The sequence below is a fragment of the Anabas testudineus genome, chromosome 24 (genome assembly GCF_900324465.2).
Source record: "Anabas testudineus chromosome 24, fAnaTes1.2, whole genome shotgun sequence".
NCBI lineage: Eukaryota > Metazoa > Chordata > Actinopteri > Anabantiformes > Anabantidae > Anabas > Anabas testudineus.
The window spans coordinates 5,071,472-5,092,861 of record NC_046632.1 but is presented as its reverse complement, the minus strand read 5'-3'; the positions used below and the strand labels follow the sequence as shown (position 1 = coordinate 5,092,861).

The 21,390-nt window shown below is 39.9% G+C and overlaps 1 protein-coding gene across 1 annotated transcript in view; it reads left to right on the top strand.

Moving 5' to 3' along the window:
* Positions 1 to 21,390, top strand: part of LOC113149866 (neurexin-3b) — a 247,787-nt gene that overhangs the window by 181,670 nt on the left and 44,727 nt on the right. The window lies entirely within an intron of this gene.

Genomic DNA, 21,390 nt, shown 5'->3' with positions numbered 1-21,390 from the left:
GTATGTCGAGGTGGCGGTGGTGGTGGGAGAGTTGCTGCTGACGCCATGCTAAAATAGATGTGATGATGAGGAGGAGCTACAGTTGCTAAAGCAGATTGAAAGTCTTTTTCTTCTTAAAGAGCTCCCCTCATCTCCTGAGTGCTGGCCATGTGGTGCAGAAAAGCTGCCATCTGCTCTGCAAAGATGAGGGCCAACAAAAAACAGTTTTGAGCTGCTTTTACATTTTAGAGTGATAAAGTGTGTGCTTGTGTGTGCGTGTGTGTGCGTGCATGGGTGTGTGTGTGAGTGCGTGTGCTTGTGTGTGCGTAAAGGTGAGGGAGGAATTGGAGTGGCATGGATGGAGGGAAAATGATAAAGATGCACAAAAGCTTGTGAGGGCGATGTGGGAAACGCCTCCCTGCGTGTTTCTAACCAACTGAGTAATTGCACAAATTTCTAAAGGAAGGAAAAGGGATGCATTTTTAACTCTTCATTTTAGATATCACAGCATAGCTAGCCAAGCAGGGTATCTCTTATAATTTGGCTGTGAGTCATTGGGCGGCGAATGTCTTCATTACCCCAGTCTCATGGCACTAATGAATTTATTAATAGAAAAAAGCAACTGTAGACTTTGCCAATTCATTCAGAGAGGCAGCATGTTCTGAACATAGTGTGTGGTTGCATTTGTTGTTGTTGTTGTTTGTTTGTTTAGTTTAGTTTTTTACTGCATAGGTTACTTTGCACTACTAACATTTCAAATGATTTATTGACAAGCAAGGGTGTTCAAACAAAGAGGGCTTCATTTAATATTAACCATAATTGCAGCCTTGAACTATAAAATACTTTGCAAAAATGAAACCCAGTTGAAGAATGCTGGATTTTTTGCCACAGGTAAACAGTGAATAATTAATTAGATCTTGAGTGAATATTTATCTGCTAGACTGGTGAATCTTGGGAAAAACAAACCACGGCTTGACCTCACTTTCAGTGTTTGTTGTTGTTATCTGGATAACACATTTTCATTTGTCCCACATTAGACTTTGTTTCTCTCCAGTTTTTCTAGTTGTGGGAATATTTGAGCTCCGTGATGGTTTTTTACACTACAGACATGGTTTAATTTACAGCTACAACAACTCTGCTGTGTCCTATTAGGTTTATGTGCGGTAGGATTGTGTTGAAATGACATTGCAGACTTAACTCAAATGTCATTAGATAATAACTTGTAATGACAGATGTCAGGTCCTAACTGTCAGCATTTTTTCGTTAAGTAATTAATCTGGAGGAAAAGGTTAAAGGCGTTACGCCTGTCGAATCTAGATATATGTCTAACCAAAGGCCTTATCAGGCCCAGGGCCATTACCTTAGCCTTTGCAATTATTAGGTCACTACTTGAAAATCATCACACTAATGTCTAGATAGGCACACTATAATGTCTTAAATAGCTGAATATATGAGGTGCTAGAGTCAACAGAAAGGGAATCATTTCTGCAGATTTTCATTGCATACAGATATTCCACGCTCCTTATGAATAAAGCTTCACCAGCAGAACATTTCACTGACCTTGACTTTGGCGTAAATTTCTTGTGCTCGCAGTTTACTGAGACAAAAAAATAAAAACAGAATTGGGTACATGTTTTTCCTTAAACACGTAGAGCCTAAGAGCGCAGAGCAAAACAGACGTTTAGAGGCAAGACCTAATCACTGACTCCCGCCTCAGTCTTCCTCTCTCTCTCTTGCTTTCTTCATTATCTCCTCTCCCTCCTCTCTGTGATTAGCTTACGGCTTGTTTGGCAATCATGAATTAAAATGCTGATTGTAGTGTTTACATTTGAACTGCTAAGAACAACTGCATGCTTGGTTTGAAATCTGAGGGGCAATTTGCGGAGGTGAGCACAACATTTCGCCACCACTGGTATTTCATTTACGGGTTCATTTGTTTGTCAGAACGCAGAGTGTATAATCCTTGTCAGGTGACATCTTGTGATTCACAAATGCTAAGATATGAACCTTAAGCAGCATGGAAAACAAATATCAAAGACGTTTGTATCACAGGTGACTTTTTAGAGAAAGATTAGTCAAAAGGAGGGCTTATGGCAATACCGCAGTGACTTGTAGTGAAATGCGTGTGTCTGTGTGGGGTATGTAAACGTTAAAGTGTGTGTGTGTGTGTGTGTGTGTGTGTGTGTAAGCTTAAATCCATGACAGAAAAACTGTAAGCTGTGGGCTAGATGTGCTGGTCGTGACTCACACGGTCTCTCACCAGGGACTGCACATGACTGCAGGTGAAGATTACCCAAGATGTAACACACACACACACACACACACACTAACAGACATTCACAGAGTGAGAGGAATCCTTCACAGTCCCTTCTCGGCTACATCACTCATCTAGAAAAATAAACTTAGAAAAAGAAAATGCAGACAATACAGGATAATTAAAGAAATACAGTACAGTAAAGATGAAACTGCTTAAAAGACATTGATGTAACCTTATAACAGTGATAATAATGCTGGTAACGGTGAATTTTTGAACTCTTAATACTCTCAAAAATATTGAAGGAATATAAAAGGAAAAGACTGTGCTTCTTTTTCCTTTGAAGACACAACCTTTTAACTTGGATATCATCAATCTTGCTGGAAATATCTGGCGGTAAATAAAAGATGGATATCACAGGCGCAGCAAATATAAAAATGTGTTCGGATAGTTTACACTGTGTGTACCCCAGCCACCGAAAAGGCCCCATCTGTTTTTGTTAACATTGTTTGAACACTACAGTAGACAGTGTACCTGTAAGTGTGTGAGTGTTGCTCCAGTGAGCTCAGATGAACTCGCTTCTGGGGAGACGTCAGAGGTGACAAGTTGGAGTCAGGCGAAGCCGAAATGAAGAACGCTCCTTCAACTTTTATGTCTGACAGCTCTTTTGGTTTCCAATTAAGGTGGAAATCACAGCCAGACACCTAACAAGATAAAGACTCTGCGAGTAATGCAACACATTCTCTGCAGAGGGTAACTTAAAAATGTACTGCACTGCATCCATAGCGGTTACAATAAACTCCAATTGCCGTCATGTGGATAGATGTGACATTTAAGCTTTTTCACACACTTTAAAACTAAGCTTGTTTGAACTACATATAAACCTTGTTGCTTCTTGTTTGCATTCAACAGTTCAAGCCTCAACAGGGATTTACTTTAAAGTGATGTTAGAGAGGCATTAACAAGCTTTACATTTCAGTCAGAAACCAAAGTCGTAGCCAACACTTTTATGGTTTGTACTTGTTTCTTATATTGCAACATGTTCACATCCTATAGCGTCAGATAATAACGTTTTATAAGTCCTTCAGCATCAGATATCAATTCTAAAGATCCCCTTTGGTGTCACTATTTGATATCTCAGGAGAGAGTGGAAATAATGTGGGAATAACTGCTTGGTTGAGTTTGGGTTGAGAGACAACTGGGTGATGGTTAGCTACAAGAAATCAGGCTTAGGTGAAATGAAAAGATAAAATGAGAACTTTCTGGAACAGCCTCTGAAAGTGGGGTTTACGGTGATAAGAAGGGCTCTGGAGGTCGAAACACACGTATTCATGCATTCATTTCCTTCCCTTGAGATGTTTTAAATCGTTTCACTCTCTCAAAAATATATTGACAACAAATCAGGCTCATATTTCCTAATGGAGTGACAGCGCATGGAATTCCATTACCCACTTGAGTTTTTTGTCTCATGCTAATTCACAGGGAGAAAAGGTGCGTCTGCGGGATAATTGAAAACCCTAGTGCAGACACAAGATGCGAAATGAGATGGGTGACTGTTGCACAGGCTGTGCTTTTCCACTTTCCATTTTCCTTTCATATGTAACATACAAACATAAACTAATGCATTTATATTTTAATGTATTAATGCAGGGGTACACATGCATTATTCATTCAGTTCTTCACTCTTTCCTGTCTCTGCCCATCCATCCATCTTTTCTGTCTCTGTGTGTTTATGTCTAACAGTGTCTGTTTCCCCATCTGATTCCCCCTCGCTCTCTTACTCCATCGTCCTCTGACAGACATAATATAAGATGTTTGATGTGTACCCGTGTGCATCAGCGCGTATGTGGCCAGCAATGTATTGCTTCTATCAAGTTCCCCTACCTCGGCAGGGAAAGATAGATATTATCGAGGTTATGGCTCATGGCCTCTGATAACATTACAGCTTATTATTTGACTTTGTATTTCCTTACCTCCCACATTTGATTCCCTGCACGGAAATAAAAAGCTGGGAAAATATACCTTGCTGCTGTTTTTACAGCTACAGTAGTTGCATGCCGTACATGTACTGAGTATTTTGTAATGTTGCTGATGAATAGGCAGTCCTCTGCAGCTAAACAGCAGACTCATTTCTGTGTTCACTGCTTTATTATTCCAATTCCCCAGCTGATACAACGGACTGTGTTATTTTATTTTTAAACTGATAGGTAAAGTAACCAATGATAACTAAATGCTGTCATTACAAAAACAATTTTGGCATTTACCCAGGTTTCTTTGCAGGAGGTAAATATGTAACATTACATTATTAGTACTGTACCTTCCCACAAGGTAACACTGGTGACATAATGACTTTTCACAGCAGGCTGGTGAGTGGACATGTGTGTTAGGTAGACCCCTACATACTACGATAGGCGCATACACAAGGAGGGGGGAAACACCATATGATCATACAGGATCATAGAATAGGTTTTAGGTCTTTTTAATGTTGTGTTTGGTCTGTGAGTGGTTTAAGATTTAGATGAGGCTAATTTAGTTTGACAGCTTAGCTGTGTATGAATGAATGAATGAATGAATTCAACATTTGGCTTAGTTGATGACCTATAATATAAAAAAAATACAACCAAAGTTCACAGAGACAAAGAAATGTGACCAGTCAGTGTCTGGTTTCTAATGAGGTGAATATTGGTACTGATAGCAAACCAGTTAACCTGTGATGGAATAATTCTACTTGACCTCAACTTATGTGTCAGTTAGTTTGCAGATTGTAGTAACATGCTGCAGGATCTACATCGGTTGAATTTATTGATATGAAATTGCAAAACAAATGTGCAATGAATTAATTACAACTAACTGACATGAAGTGAACTTGGAACTTAATGGGTCTCTGGAAGCCCGGGGCCTCAGGGCATTACTCTGCTTTGCCTAGTTGGAAATGTAGCAATGTCTGTAGTGCTTACTATAGGGTGGGAAAACATGCATTTAAGTTATTTGGAGAACTTCTCTGTGGTGTTGGTTTTTGTATTTTGCAAAAGTGGACCTTCACCAGTACCTTTATAGTGTTAGTTTAAGAAAAAATAGATTGCATTAGATGGATTGCATTTATATTTGTATTTTTAAAGCTACAATATGCAGCTAAACTAGCACAAGAATCACACTTGAAATTGATCCAATTTGCTCCACCGAGCCCTTCTCCCTGCTGTGCTACACTTTGACATACCATGTCCAGCAAACCAGGATGGTTATCATTATGAAAATGCAATAAATGAGAATGTGTCAAAATGTGCTGGTCAAGCAGAACTAGTTAAAATTCTCTTATTGGTTAAAAGGGCCTTGCTCAAAAACTTATATCTTTGTACTGCTGGCAGTGCTGTTCAGTGAGTCTGCATCACAGGAAGCTTTAACAGCACCTCTTTAAGTTTTGGAGCATATTTCCACAAAAGATACTTGAAGGTCATGAAGTTAGTCCTCTGATTAAGTAATGCCATTCATGAGTTGACACAGGATAATCAAGTAGGAGGTTGGGGGTTTGATGCCTGTGGTTATTAATAATTAATCAGCGGGAACCTTGGCTTTGACTGAAAACAGAGAAAAGGATGCCGAGATACACTTAAATGCACATTACCCCGAAAGCCTTTTCATGTCTTGTATTTTCCTCAAACAAGCTCATGCATGGATGCTCACAAACATATGTAACACAAGCACCCCCACTCTTTATTTCTCGCTCTGTGGTTCTCATACACACCCACCCACATGCGCACTCTCACCTTTTCTTTCACTCTCAGCTACGTAGATATATAAACACACACACGGCACGCACACATTTTTACAAGCTCCTTCAACAAATTCTTACACCTCAGTACACTGGCACTGACACTTCAAACATGAGTCTTCTGGGACATCTGTCTGTCATTCGTGTCAACCAAAAGCACTTCAGGGGGAAGAGTTTATGTAGTACACACACACACACACACACCACATCACCCTCCTGTCCTATTTCAGCAAGTAATAACCGCTCGAGCTGGACAAACAGAGGAACATTATTACAATGTGCTCATGTGGTCTGTGGCCTTAGCCCTGGCCACAGTGATGTAAGTTTCATGGATTAAGATGAAAAATTCAATGAGAAACAACAAACGCGTGCCTCCCTCTCCCTACTTTGCTCTCTGACAGACACCCCTCTGGGGGATGCTCGTGTTTTCACAGTTTCACGGTAGGACATGAATTTCATTCTCACAGTGATGAAGAGACAGAAGGAGAAGATGAAAGAGACAGAGAGTGGAGCATCATGTACATCCAAAAGTAGAACAAATATAAGAGGCTGAATGAAAAAGAGAAGGAAAAAAAAGAATAGGAAGAGGTGGGAGGAAAAGGAGTTGGGGAGAGAGAGATAGAGAGATGTGGGTATTTTAGAATTCAGAGCAGCATCAGAGACAAACTTGGCTCAGATAGGTCTCAGCACACAAGCACATTGGCTGTGAATTCCAAATTATGCGTTGCCTTTCTGTCTCACTCTGACGCTGCCACCCCATCACCACCAAACAACACCACCACCCACCCACTTTCTTCCTTTTATCTCTCGCTCTTTCTTATCTCTCTCTTTCTTTCTTTTTCTGCTACAGTGCCACAGCACTATTGTTTTCACACTAAAGCCTAGATTGGGAGCGCTGGAAGCTGGGCAGTCAGTTGGTTTGAATTCAGCTGCAGTGAGAAAAATGACTCTACTAAAGCCTCTAGTAGAGGCCAAGGTTATAGTCACAGAGGTGTGGACAGATCCTGGCCATTTCTGCAGTGGCAATTTTATTGTTTAAACTCTACTCTGTTGCTAAACCATTTATTTGTCACGCTAGCAGAAATTTCACACTAGGAGTCTTGAGCAAGATATTTGAAAAATGTAAACAATTCCTCATTTCTTATTCCATATTTAATGAAATTACATTTAATAATTAAGGCTTGATTTTTTTTTTCTTCATTTTTTTTTTTGGTGAAATTTCAAGTTGAATCTAGGTATGTGCACAAAACTATCCATTTGATTTAGCTTTAAATGAATTTGATTGGAACAAATGGTTATGAAGCACTGTGAAGATCCAAAAGACAATATAACAAGCCAAAAAACTTAAGCTAGCACAAAGTTATATTAAAGTGGTTTATAAATGTAGACTAGCCATCTAGCCAACAATGATAAAGCATGTAAATAAGGTAACACTGGTATCACCTGAAGACGTAGAGAAACTAAAACAAAACTGCAGCTAAAAAAAAAAGGACAAATATGCAATGTTAATTACTACCTTTGTAAAAGCTGCTTTAATTTAGTTGAATAGATTTTTTTGATATTACCAAATCAATAAATGGATCCTGTGACTACACAGTTGACTCAGTTGACTCAGCCCTTAACGAATCTTACTGTGTTTTCCCAACCTGCAACTTTACTGTTTCTCATCAGTCTAGATAGCTTTGTTTTTTTAGACACAAGGTGCTAAAACCAACACCATACACTACCTGTCCAGGAGCAAACGGCGCATTTAGCAACTGGTGAAAACAGTGCAACATTTAGCAGTTTAACAGCCAAATATTTATCTCGAGAGCTGGCAGAGAATAAAAAAAGAGCTAAAGAGATTTTATATTGCACACATTTGTAAGGTGGACATGAGCATGATTCCAGATGACTGCACCATTTCTGCTTGATGTGTAAATGTGCAACTATTTTTTAACATTTTATACCATATCAACTGAACACCGGTACCAACTCCATCTAACTCTGTCTTTAAGTAGCTGCACTTTCTTACATGAAGACAGATGCTGTCTGAGATCAAAGCACCTCACTTCAGTCAGCAGCGGCACCATCATTTTATAATTTCCTCTATTTACCCAGCTCCAGACGCTACAGTGAGCTATGTGTTTGAGTGATGAGTGGGACAGCTTGTGACGAGCACCTAATGAAAGATCAGAGGGATTTGGAATTGATTGAGGTGTATCTCACACACAAGCCAAGATGCCATCTTAGCTCCAAAGATGCTCCTAAATCCTCCCTCAAGGCTTGGTGTAACCCTGTTACAGCCACTGTCTGCTCCTCACCTGAGCCTCCACAGGACAAAGAGAGACGGATAGGAAGACAGAGATGGAGAGAGAGCAAGCAGGGGAGTAAAACCAAATAATAGAAATAGATTCACATTTTAGCAAATTGACTCCCTTTCGGATTATCGACCAGAAGAGGGGATGATGAATTGCGGGCATGCTCAAGTGATAAACGTCAACATTATAAAATAAATCTAGCGGAAAGGAGGCGAGAAAAAAAATCTTCTGCCTTCAGTATCAGCGACAGTGTGGCAGATTGGCTCACTCACAAACATACACGTCCATACACATACGTACACACTGCAAATATATTCATGGAGGATTAAGCGCCTGCTGGTAAAAAAAAAAAAAGCACTAAGAAGTTGTTTTTCTCTCTCTCCTCACTGAAAAAAGGGGGGATCAAATTTGAGTGCGAAGCTCCTTCACAGATGGAGTGAAAATGTGAAAGTGAGTACCTGTGCATTTCACCGAGAGCAAGTTTGTATTTATTTAATCCTCCTGTTATTGACTCTCGCCATGACAAAGCTCTATTGACAAGGAGACAAAAAAGACTATCGCTTTTTTGTGAAGCCGGGATCATCAGCAAACCAATCTACGGGGATAAAAAAGATATTTCCTTCTGGATGTCTCTTATATAGAATTATTATAAGCACTGAATCAGGTTATAGTGTGTGTCTCAGAGTTTTATTGATCCTCAGATGTTCTGGCCAGGCAGTGGGGCAGATGGCCAAGGACATGACAGCCAACTCTCCCATCTCCACCTCTCTTGTTCTGCTCCTCCTTTGCCATAAGCCATTTCCTCTGTCTCTCTATAGTGGAAAAAAATAATCTATTTTTAGTGTTAGCTCCCGTTCTGCAAAGCGCTCACACAGACGCACACAGCACATTTCCTGTCAGGTCAAAGCTGGCTCCGAACAAGCTGCGGTTCCCAATAGAATCTAAGCTGACCATAAAGGTTGTGACCTTTTGATCCTCATAACTTAGTGTCTCTCTGAGATGTATGTATGTATCTGGTGGTTAGAGCTTTTTTTTCTGGCTGGTTGATAGCTTTTTGCAATGGGTCTTTTTAAGAGCAAGGATTAGAGGTTAAATCAAAAGGAAATAGGAGGAAGAATCTACTCTTATGCTTCAAGCTATTATCACTACGTGATCCTCAGTGCATTCCGGTAATTCTTTATAAGGGGAGTTGCCACCTTAAAATTTTTCTGTGTTCCCAGACTGGAACTATCTCAAAGTAATGTCTAACTGTCTGAACTGTCTAATTTTTAGGAGAAAAAACATAAGCAGTGCTTTGTCTTGGAGGTCCTATACTTTTCCTGCTATTAAGAACAGAGGTGCTTATCATACTTTCTTGAAAGAATTCTTGCAAATGACTGTGTTTTAATGCTCATTATAGAGAGAATGGGCCCAGTGTTCAGTTGGTGCACCTTCACCTATGAATTGGTATTGTAAACTAGTGTAAACCAAAGCCAGGGCACAGCAGGTCAGCTGAACATATGTTTATTTCTAAATTGCAGGGATGAATAAAATTGAGAGACATAAATACTTAAATTAACTTAAATTAATTTTCTAGTCATGGAAATTACAGATGTATTTAAATTGTAGTCCAAATTAACAATTACCTCAGATACATAATATATATAAAATATTTACTCTCCCTAAAGGTATATAATGTTAATATTTATTATTATATCCTTATCTCAAAGAGATGAGTTGGTTTTGCATATGTACAGTACATTTCTTCCTAGTTCCTAATAATTTCAATTTCAATTCAAGTGAACACTGTTGTGGGGTTGGAGCATTTACCAGGGAGTAGGGTCTAAATGCAAACAGTATTAGTTGCATTATAAGGAAATGAATGAGCCAGTGTTTCAGGAGTTTGCCCCATGCTAGTACTTAAACGACGGGGTATCACGGTTCATAGCACATTGATTTTGACCATTGCTTTTTTAACTTGTCTCTTATGAATCTCAGTTTTCAGCTGTTTGCCTCTTATCAAATTACAGAACCTGTGAAATAGAGCATTACCATAATATCCAGCATACAGTGCTGTATCAGAGCTAAGTTAAATCAGAAATACAAGGGAAGTGAAGCATATGATTATTTATATTGTTTTGTGTGGCACCATGCAGTAAATGCACATTCAGTTTAAAAGTAAAAAAAAGGGTCAGCAGGTTCCTGTCTGCTAACCCCCCTCTGTCCAATCCTCTGGAAGATTTAAGCCTGTGGCCATGACAGTACAAGTCCGCACAAAGGTGTCAGATGTTAAGGCAGTGGATATGCATGAAAGCACAGCTCTCCTGACCCCCACAGAACCTTCTATATCTCCCCCCTCTGAATTTCACAAGTTCCCTTTGATTAAAGACATTTGAAGGCTGAAGAGCACATTATCTTTAATTCATTCACATCTTGCTGGAACATGCCAGAGTGGCCATAGAATTGTGAAAAAAAGACTTACAGAGAGATACATTCATACATTTATCCTTTACTTATTTATTTGCTACTTGTTGGTTTGGCAGATTCACTACAAATATAGTATTCATCATATTTTCTCTACTCTAGATAAGACTGTCCTTTGATAAATTACCATTCTTAACCTACATATGATGTAATTGCACACATTTTAAGAAAAATGAAATGTGGCTGCAGTGTTACCCAGTGTTGAATTGCTTTTAACCTGCGCATGTGTTGGCCATTTTCCAGCAGGCTTCTGCCTGGACAGCAATTAATGTCATTTGGAGCAAAGAGAGACCTCATGACTCATTACATACGCCTTTTGCTTGGAAAAGCCTCCAAGGGGCCTCCTCCTCTTGTGTGCCAATGCTGCCACTCGGGGGATGGCACAAGTTGGATAACACTCTAATTATAAAATTCACTATGAAAAATAGTCTTCTGCAGAGCTGGCAGGGAAGAGATTAAAACTTGTTTTGGCGTTAGTTTATTTGAGCTTTGTGTGCCCACAGACACTATAGTTACTATATGGATACTGCAGGGTTTTGCTATTTGTGCAATTATTATGTAATTGCCTGCAGTTTTTGACAGTTTTAAAATTCTTGAATGGTTATTTATTATCCAAACTATTGCAGATGAATGCTATTGGCAGTAAACTCAAAGAAGGTACTTTTTTCATAATGTTTTGCAGAAATCCGCCCCACAACTTGCTGGCAACTTAAAAGGGAAAAACAACAGATGTTGGCAGTGACAGCCATGTATTTTTGACATAATATGAAGCATTATCTGACATTATTTTACTAGCTTAGCAATCGAATCTAGTAGAGAGAAGGTATTTGAAGGAATTCAAATACATTGTGTGCATTTTTATGCTATAACCTATGTCAACATACTTGCTGAATGGACAAGGAGGCCCATCTGTGACGTGCATGGCTGATCCTGGTGAACCTTGTCTCAACTACAGTAACCTGTTCACAGTCCTGGCTCAGTGGAGCGCACGCTGACAAATAGCAGGACGGAACAGGAGGGAGAAGGTGGAGAGAATGAGATAGAGGACAGAGGTGTAAGGACGCCTTTTATGACAGATAAACTCACTCGAATCCAATATGACAGACACCCACTGTGCCCAACTTGGGCGTCTCCACAACATCTGGCACACGGAAAGAGGCACCACCTGGTTTCCATATAGCTTTGGTGGAGGAAGAACATGATGGTAGTGGGAGGGCAGGGATGCTGGGATGTGAAAAAAAAAGAGTAGAGTAGTTTTTGCTCGAAACACAGATAGGGAAGGAAGCAGCAGGAGTTGTAGTGTTCATTCTCTTTTTCCCAATCTCTCCTTCTATCACTCTTAAAGATTGTTAAAGAACCGCCAGAGCTACTCAATGGTACTATTTGTGACCTGTTTTCTGGCTTTTGACTGAGATTTAGCACATTGGAATCGATGGATGAGCGAGCTGTCTCTCTCCCCTAATACATGTGGAGCATAGAATGCTTGTTTGGTATTAGCATGGGGAAAATTGCTTTTAAAAGCCTCTGCGGTTATGTGTTTTTGTGAACCTTTGCTGCTCTTTAGACTTAGTCTTCTAAAAAGAAGCAATTTTTTGTTAAAATTTGCCTCAAGCACTTGCATTGAGGTTTACCTTTTGTCACATGCATCGAAATTGACATCTTAGGGTGTCTACGCTCGCATCCACTTTTGCTTTTGGATACTTCCACATAGGGAAGGTGGTAGAACCTGACTAAGTGGTTGATCATGTGTGTACAGAACGTGTGCCCTTCTGTGAGTGAATGAGCATTCTGCAGAGCAACAACACAGACTGATCTAGGTCAGAACTTGAGTCATTGTGACATTTAAAATCCCACCGTTTCACACGATAGACAATATATCATGTCACTTTCTTTCACTGGTTCGCTACTACCTGCCCTCTGCGAACCTCTATGTAGTTATCTCAGAATAGAAGAATTAATGGTATATATGTGCCAACATACCTATCTATCTATAGATAGATAGTCTATATGTCTCTCTCTGGCACATCCATGGTGTTAGTACATACAGGATTTGGCATCACTTCAGTCACATTTGCGCACACACACCACTGTTGCATTTGTGAGCAACTATTACAATCTTGCCACCAAATCCTAAAAAGCCTGATAAAAGTACACTGAGAAGCACATTAGCCTCTTTGATCATGAAGTCTGACATGCATCCAACAGGTGACATACATCAGCATGCACGCACGGCTCCCAACATTGCAAGAAGGCATCAGCATAATCAATCATTTGAAGCCCCGATTAACGGTAATGGCGTTTCTCAGAATTACATTGGCATCTCTTTGCATTCCAATCACCTAGATTTCATGCCTCTTCTCTGCAGGCAGCGCTCTTAATTGTGAGAGCAGCAATGAGTGCTATCTGCTGAGCCTTTGATATGCACTTATCTTTTTAGCAGTTTCATATTATGGAAAAGAAAATTGCCTTTAAAAATTACTGGTGCCTTATTACTTTTGGGCCAATTAATTTCATGAAAAATAATGCCTTTTCGAAATGGTGGAGAAAAAATAATTATGAAGAATAATTGACAAGGAAGGACAAGCATGCAGGAAGGATGATTGTGAATGCAAATTTACTATTATTTTGTATTTCATAAATAATACTTCCTTATGTTTTTTTTACTGGCCTCATAACTTTAACAAATTCACAAGTGTAGGGGAGACTCATTTTGATGACAGCTTGCCCCGAAAGTGTCCAAAGCATTCAAGAAGTAGGACACTTGCCTCAATGTTCCTTGAAGTGGGAGAGACAGACCGACCTAGATTTCCTCCTGTTTATTCAGCCATTTTAGGTGGTGGCTATTCATCTCTCCATTTTAGTGCTCCCTTTTCTCTGTATCTTTATTTTCTATTCCTGAATGGCTACTATTTGTTCATTCTTGCTGTCTTTCATTCCCAATGCCCTTTGTCCATATCACCTCAAAACACACATGAAAGTTGTTTTAAACTGCACCAACACACTTAGACAGCTGCTGAGATATCCTGCTGTGCTTAGCAGCAGGGGGTCTAATACCTTGACTTATCTCAAGAAACAAAACTTGGTGTAACTCCATCTCAAATTTTATTATTAGCTGAAAACAATTATCTCATTTACACAGTACTCTCTCTGATTACATAAATACTGTATTGCTCCATGATATAAGAGGAAGCTTAACAATTGGTCAGATAATTGCTTCAAAAACATCTTTCATCAATCATCAGAGCTCATCATCTTTTTTAATGCATTCCAGAGAGTTTAATATAGTTCTGGTTGATTTAACACAGCTCTAATGCACTGAATGTGGCCATGAATTGGAAATGAATAAATGCAAAATGAGACTTGGACTGGTGACCAGTATCAAGCTGACATGACAGCCTTGCACACAGAGATGGCATATGTTGCCCAGTGTGGTTTCTGAGCCATCGCCACAGGAGAGTTTTGACTTCACTGCTACATTATGTCCATTCAGGTATTCATTCATACATTTGATTAGCTCAGTTACAGCACGGAAAAAGAGCAGGTCAAGAGAACTGATAGAACTGATCGGCCATAGAAAGGCAGAGATGGATTCAGTATTCAGATTCAGAAACCGTACTGTAAATTAAGTAAAAACACATCAGTGTCATGATAATGTGTTAAAAGTGAAAATCCTAAATTCCGAATTAGTACTATTACTATTCATTATTAGATTTAGCCTAGTTCATAAACTACAGGTCAGGCCCCTCTAAAGGGACAGCATAATGACATAACCTCAATGAGTTTTCAGTTCAGATGATGTCATGCTACACACCACTACACATGTTCCTCATTGTTATAGACTTGGTCCTTATTGTAATCCAGCTCCTGTAAAACTCCATCAAATCAGAACATCTGAACTGACAACTCTTTCAGATTACGTCATTTGGAGGAGTATTTCAGCAAACCGTGGACATCACAAACTCTATCATCCTAAGCTGAATAGTTTCTCTTTGCTGAAACAGCTCAGGTCTGAATGTCAGTAAGGGCCTTAAACTAGACAGTTGTTTTTGTAAAGGGTCACAAGCCCAAAAGGTTAGCAGCAGCTGCATTCATCTTTAATAATGCATTGCATTTTATAAGCACTTCTGTGCAAAATCAAAACATTTAAATAAATGCTATTGTCAAATAAATCTAAAGTATTATAGAATGGAAATACAGAAATATTCTCATTCTCTAAAATTGCACAATACTTGAGTAAATGTGCTTTCCACCACTTATGAAATATGACACAAGGTTGTGTTATAAATGTGACCTGTTTGGTTAACTATGTTGGTCATGCAGGTGGTGTTTTGTACACATTTTACACATTCTGCTAATATATCTTCGTTATAACATTTTTTATAGCAGCTGGAGATGCACTTTATCTTCTTACCGAATCATAATCTCTCCAAGTTGAAGCAATTACACTGCAAATGGTGTGAATTTAAACAGCAGCAATCTTTGTCTTCAGTGCTTAGTGGGAGGGAGCGACCCACGAATTGATATTATCACAGAGAGACTTGGTGGATTTGAAAGTAAATGAGTTTCAAATCAAAATAAAATGAGTCTCCTCTTCACTAGACTATCAAAGACAGACAAATGGAAAGTAGAAAAATAAAGGAGTGTGGTTGGGACCTAGGTGCCTAATGCACCCTATTCTCAGTCATCATTTTTCTGCAGCTCTCTCTCTCTCCACCTCATAGCCTTATTCTAACTAGCTTTTTTTTATCATTTCTCTCTCTTTGCGTTCCTTTCCTTCTGCCTTCATCTCTAACACCTAAGCAGACAAGGTGGAGGGTAGAGTCTTGATCTCAAGACAGGTTACCCTTGGCAACAGACCACCCACTTCTCTGTTGCCAGTGTGTTTTGGGGTGATCCAACTAGTTTTGGTGCCAATGCTGGCAACTGCTTCCCCCTTGGTGGACAACAAAGGAGGCCCTTTTTCTGCCTCATCATCTCATGTAAATAGGGAACAAGCACCTCTCCCCTCTTCTCCTTCACTTTACCCTCCACCTGACATAGCCGGATGATGGATCAGAACACTGTCTAGTGTAGATGCCAGCCATTAGCATTAGCATTTTAACACCTGTTCCCAGGCATGTGGGTGTTAGCACTTCTAATTTTAATGCGGCGTGCAGAGACAACATTGGACAAACAAGGGCTGTGACAAAATGTAAAAAAAAAAAAACAAAACAAAAAAAAACACAAGCATGTGTGTCTATTTGTGTGTGTTCCTGTGCACGCATGTGTGTTTACATTCATCAGCCCGTCTGTTTGTGCCTGGAAGTGCGTGCTCAGAATAGTATGTTTGAATAAACAGATGGATGAGAAGCTGCATCGCTCGCTCGCTCTCTCTCACTTTCTAGACATCTTTGTATATTTTTTCACACAGTGAATTGTGGTCCATGCTCTGCTCGACGTTCAAAGACGCGTTTATGACCGTCACACACCAGACAAGCGAGCATCCTGTTTTATTAGAGTCTCTGTAGCATGGCTGTCCCCATATTTATTTGTATCTCTTGATCCAGTAACTACCATCCATTTTGTTAATTGGGATGATGTGCAGCTATCTGCAATAGCTACAGTTTTTTTCCTATACTGTTTCCCTCTTTCTTTCTTTCCCTGTCTCCCAGTGTGGTTTTGCTTTGCATATTAGCCCAGACATGGTAAGGAGAGCGTGCAAAATACAGAGGGCAGCTCTTCAAACAAGCTGAAATCTTTTGTGTGTCTATTCAAATAATTTCACCCTGTGACTCTTTACCAAGCAGCTGCAGCGATGCATGTGATTCTGACTGAAAGTATTCTCTATGGGAAAACACGCTGAAAGGTCAAAGATAAAGTGTGGTACACTGGTATTCTTTCCTGTTTTGTTTTGTTTTTTGTTGTTGTTTTTGTGTTTAGTTTTTTCTTTAACTCAAACTCCTAAGTCTGTTCTGTTTTAGAAAATAAAGTGATTTAGGTTTTGTGCAAATACTGACATTGGAAAGTTGTTCATTTCAGAAAAATAAGAGGAGAGAATGTGGGATGAATTGCGTCCCTGATTGATTTATTGTGCACTGGTTTTTACCAAATAGAAAGTGCTCGAATTCAGCAGCACATTAAATTAAATATCTGCCGAACAGTTTCTAATTTGATCACCAAGCTGTTTCAATTTCATTAGCCTAGTCCCTAATGGACTTTCACAGCATATTATTCCATCCAGCACAAATCCCATTCATTGGGTCTTTTTTTTTCTAAATAAGCCCCCTGGCATGCAAGGACTGTGGTCCTACACAACACAGTGTGAGGTCACACAAAACCTGCTTTTTCTTTGGATGGTGGAACAGCTCTACTGCAAGTGAATGGATTCAAATCTGAACGGAGTACATACTATCAAACACAGCACCTTCCTAACCGATGTTGCAAAGCATCAGTCTAAGTCGATTGTTACTATGATCGTGGCAGTGCTGAAAGTGTATGTGTGTATGAATTTTTAGGAGACCGAGGTCTGTTGCTTTTGCATATGACCTGATGGTTGTTGGTAGTCAAAGCATCCTGCATTGTAATGGTGCAAATGAAGTAGTGTAGCAGCAGGTATCTTAAGCTATGTAACTTTGGGACCTTAAACAGAAAGCAGGCAACACTCTGACCTGCTTTGTATATTTTTCTTTTGTTGGCAATCTATAAAGAGAGGTTGTAACAAAGTAATGTGTGGCTATATACTTTATGAAGGTCCATAATTATATGGAAAGTACAAGCCGATAGGTACTGCTTGTAATCATTTTCACCAGCCATGCCATATATATATATATATATATATATATATATATATGGCAACATTTAAACTACAAAATGAAAAATTCAAGGGTTTTATTGGAAGCATACAAATACAAGTTATATGCAAGTGGCGAACTCTTAAAGCCACCCTATAAGGTCTAAATAACAACAAGAATTAATAGTTATTAGCAGATAAATAACAGATAAAGCAATATAAAGTTACTATAAAAACTTAAGGTACTATACATTTAATGTATTTCTATACAAAAATGTACTGCACTTTACTGTGAAGAGTAGAGCGTTAATCCGGGCCCACCTGAAGACAACATTTCAATTAAAAACATGGTGGTGAAAATACATAAACAGATTCATTGGCAGTGCAGGATGCAACCACCAAAGGTCATTTAGTGACTTTACTGAGACAATGCAGTCAAGCTACAGACAGTAAAGTATGGTAGTGATGATTAGGATCAGTGCAGTGTCAGTACTCTAAGTTCCAAAAGGCTGAAAGTGATAGTATAGAGCTAGAAAGGACTCTGCGGTAACATTGATAAATGTTTTCACCAGGTCGTCCGCCATTAGTGTCAGGGCAAGTTACAGCCACAAGAGCGGACAAACAGGAAATAGAGAAAGAGTGGGTGTAAATAATTGATAAGGCTGACCCTGCGCGATTCATATTCTGCAGCAAGAGGATCAAAGAGTGAGGCTCTGAGTTTGACATTGAGCCTGAGCGCAGAAGTCAAAGCCATTACCTTCCCCAGCAACGCTGCTACTTGAGTTTAGATTAAAAATGCAATGATTCCTCTTCAGTCTGGGCTAACACTAGCTGGCACTCCTGTGCATTAACCATCTAGCTAATGCACTCAGTGGTATTATCTCAACAATTACCTACAGTAGCACTAAGTAAGGCGAGGTGGAAGCCATTTTGTTCCTGTCCATTCTATGAAGCTGTTCCTGATTCGCTCAGGTGTGAAATACAGGCTGTGTTAGACCACTGGGTTCTTTTAGGTGTGATCAATATTTCAGGCCTCTGCGCCTTGCATCCTCTCACTTCACCTCTCACAACAGTTCTGCAGCTGATTGTGAATGTCTGAATGAACATTTGAGTCAATTAATGATTAATAGAATTTCACAGTTTTCAGAGGAATGTTTACTTGAGTAGTGCATTAGGGCTGTCATTGTACAAAGCCAGGAACCCTGAACTCCACTGCCTGCTTCCAAAGTGAGAAAGTAAAACCGTGTAGCAGCTTTTTATTCAGTGCTATTGTAGAGTATATCTTTCTTAAATTAGTAGCTTTTTGTGGTTCTTGTCTGTCAGCATTACCTGATATGAATCACTGCTTTAAGCAGCTGCATGTACTGTATGTTAAATTTATTCATGACATTAAAATATGCATTTCTGTCCCTTCTTTGTTCTTCAAGACTTTATGTCCCTTTCATGACTTGCCAAAGTCAATAATTAATCATGAGTTACAGTAGTGCGACTTAATTCAGCATATAGTTCATTCAAATTGCACAAAGCAATTGTTCATGGACATTGTTTTTAGCATTGTTATTTTAGTTGCTAAACATATTCAGTGCCATAAGCACCGCAGATAATGCTAGTGTGGTACATACTTTGATATAGAACTAATCCCAAGTGAAGGACCAAAATCCTTGATGCAATTGACCGTCTCTCAATGCTTTCCCCCATCATGTCAGTGGTAGTCAGCTCTTAGCCCATTAGTTTAATTGAAGACAGATTTCTAAAAATGGGTCACAAATTTATTGTAATGAACATGTTTGTTCTGCAATTATGAATTTCAGTTTACAAATAGTGTTACCAGATTTCAGGTTATGTTTAAAAAAATAAGCCAAACTCTTGTCTAGTCGGAGCCTGTTGAATTGTCAGTACACTCAATACATGAAAAAATGACTTGTATTAAAGGCCAGCACACACACAGAGACCTCCAACAGTCTCTTACATCCTACCCTTTAGCAACCCTCTGACTCTAGAGCCTGATGCGCACAAGAATAGACAGCTACAAATCACTGCACCGTCTATGAGTTATCTCTGTCAATTACTGACGATAAATGGCTTTGGCACTGTGAAGGCCAGGTGCATCAATCCAGCGCATCTCATGTTGTCCTAGCTTCTCCACTCTATTGATTCTACTTCCACTGCTTCTATGATCCAGTTTTGATGGTCCCTGACCACAAATGCTAACTTGAGCGCTGATGTCAGATGAAAGGGTGGATATGTAACTCAAACTCCCACCCTGGGACATATTCACGTTCTTGATATCAGATCTTTCTCCATCCCAACAGAGACTTCATATAGATCCACTAGAATTATCCCACTACAACTGCTTTTTGCTCGTACCAGATTTCAATCAAGGTTTGATTGCAATACAATACCTTTTGTTGGTAGAAATAACTCCCACTTTAATAACATTCCTTGACCTTAACATGCTTGGAGTGCACATTTTCTCATAGAGGATGTGCAGCACGTAACTACATAAATGTAATAATTTCTTTCTCTTGCACCATATCTCTTTTGTCAGCTTCTTTTCCCCCCAGCTGAGTTAAATGTGCTAATTCAACCCTTCTCACCCCCATAAAATGACTTTCAGATGTATGTATCTGTCTGGGGCCTGTGGCTTAGTAGAATGACCATTCAGCAAGCTGGGGATGGGGTCTATTGTGAGTGGCTTGTCCCCTGTACAGCAACTGTCTGCTGAGGGCTGTGATGGCTGTCTGCAAGCTCGCCCACCACTGCTTTGAGTGATTCTCTCTCTTTCACTCTGCCCGGGGCACTCCATGTGTTGGATGCATTGATCGGCCCTGAATTGGATTGCGGTGGGCCTGATTACTGATGTCAGTGTGTGCTGGGTCACGTGGACCACTGGAGCTCCCCGTGCCAAGCCCAGGCCAGCTTGCAGCAGGGAGCGGGTGAGAGGGAGGTGAGGTGGAGGTTGCGTTGCTCACTGGAATTACATTTATCAGTCTTAGTTACATAGAGTATGAACACGACATGCCCACACATATTGTACACTTAAGTGACGCACAAGAAAACCGCCAATGTAATCTCATTCTATTCCTGTGGTGGTAAAACAGTCTGTGGTCGTGATTGGCATTAAAGACAGTGTGTGGGGGCATGTTAGACTATAAAAGGGCTTTAGCACATCATAGCAGGAAATTACCACATTCTTTACTGTAATTTCATATTAGTTAGTGAGTGTGGCTGTATGTTTTTGCTATGTAACGCTAAGATTCTTTATTTCAAGGTTACACTGCGCACGACTGTTTGCATTCAAATGTGTGTACGTTTGGAAGTGATTCTCCGCACATCATTTGTTTACGCCTGGAATAGCAGCCATCATCTTTTTCACTAAGAGAACAATAGCCATTTTTCCTCTTTGCTCAGGAGACAATGAAGTGCCTTCCCGCCTCACGAGCGACAGGCCAATAAAAAACGTAATTGGATCTGTCAGTCAAACACTGCTGCAGCATGGGGGTGGGTTGTTGTCCAGAGGCTAGCTGGACAACAGGAGAAGTGCAGAGGAAGACGGCAAAAGAGAGGGTGAAGTGCGCTATTGTGAAGCACTACCACACACAGTTCCCTCTCTACACGTTGCCCAGAGGCACTCTGCAACGGTTACAGAGGTGTACAATTGTTGTGTTTTGTTGTTTGTTTGTACCAGGGCCAGGGGGGTGATGATCTGTCTTTGTTTGTAGGTATTAGTGGGTCGGTGATGTGGCTTTGATGCAACTACACAGGAGGACTGAGGCTGCCAGAGCCTCTGAAGGTCACAGTGGATGTACTAGTGCTGATGTGCCTGTCTATACTTTGTATGCACTCAGACTATCAG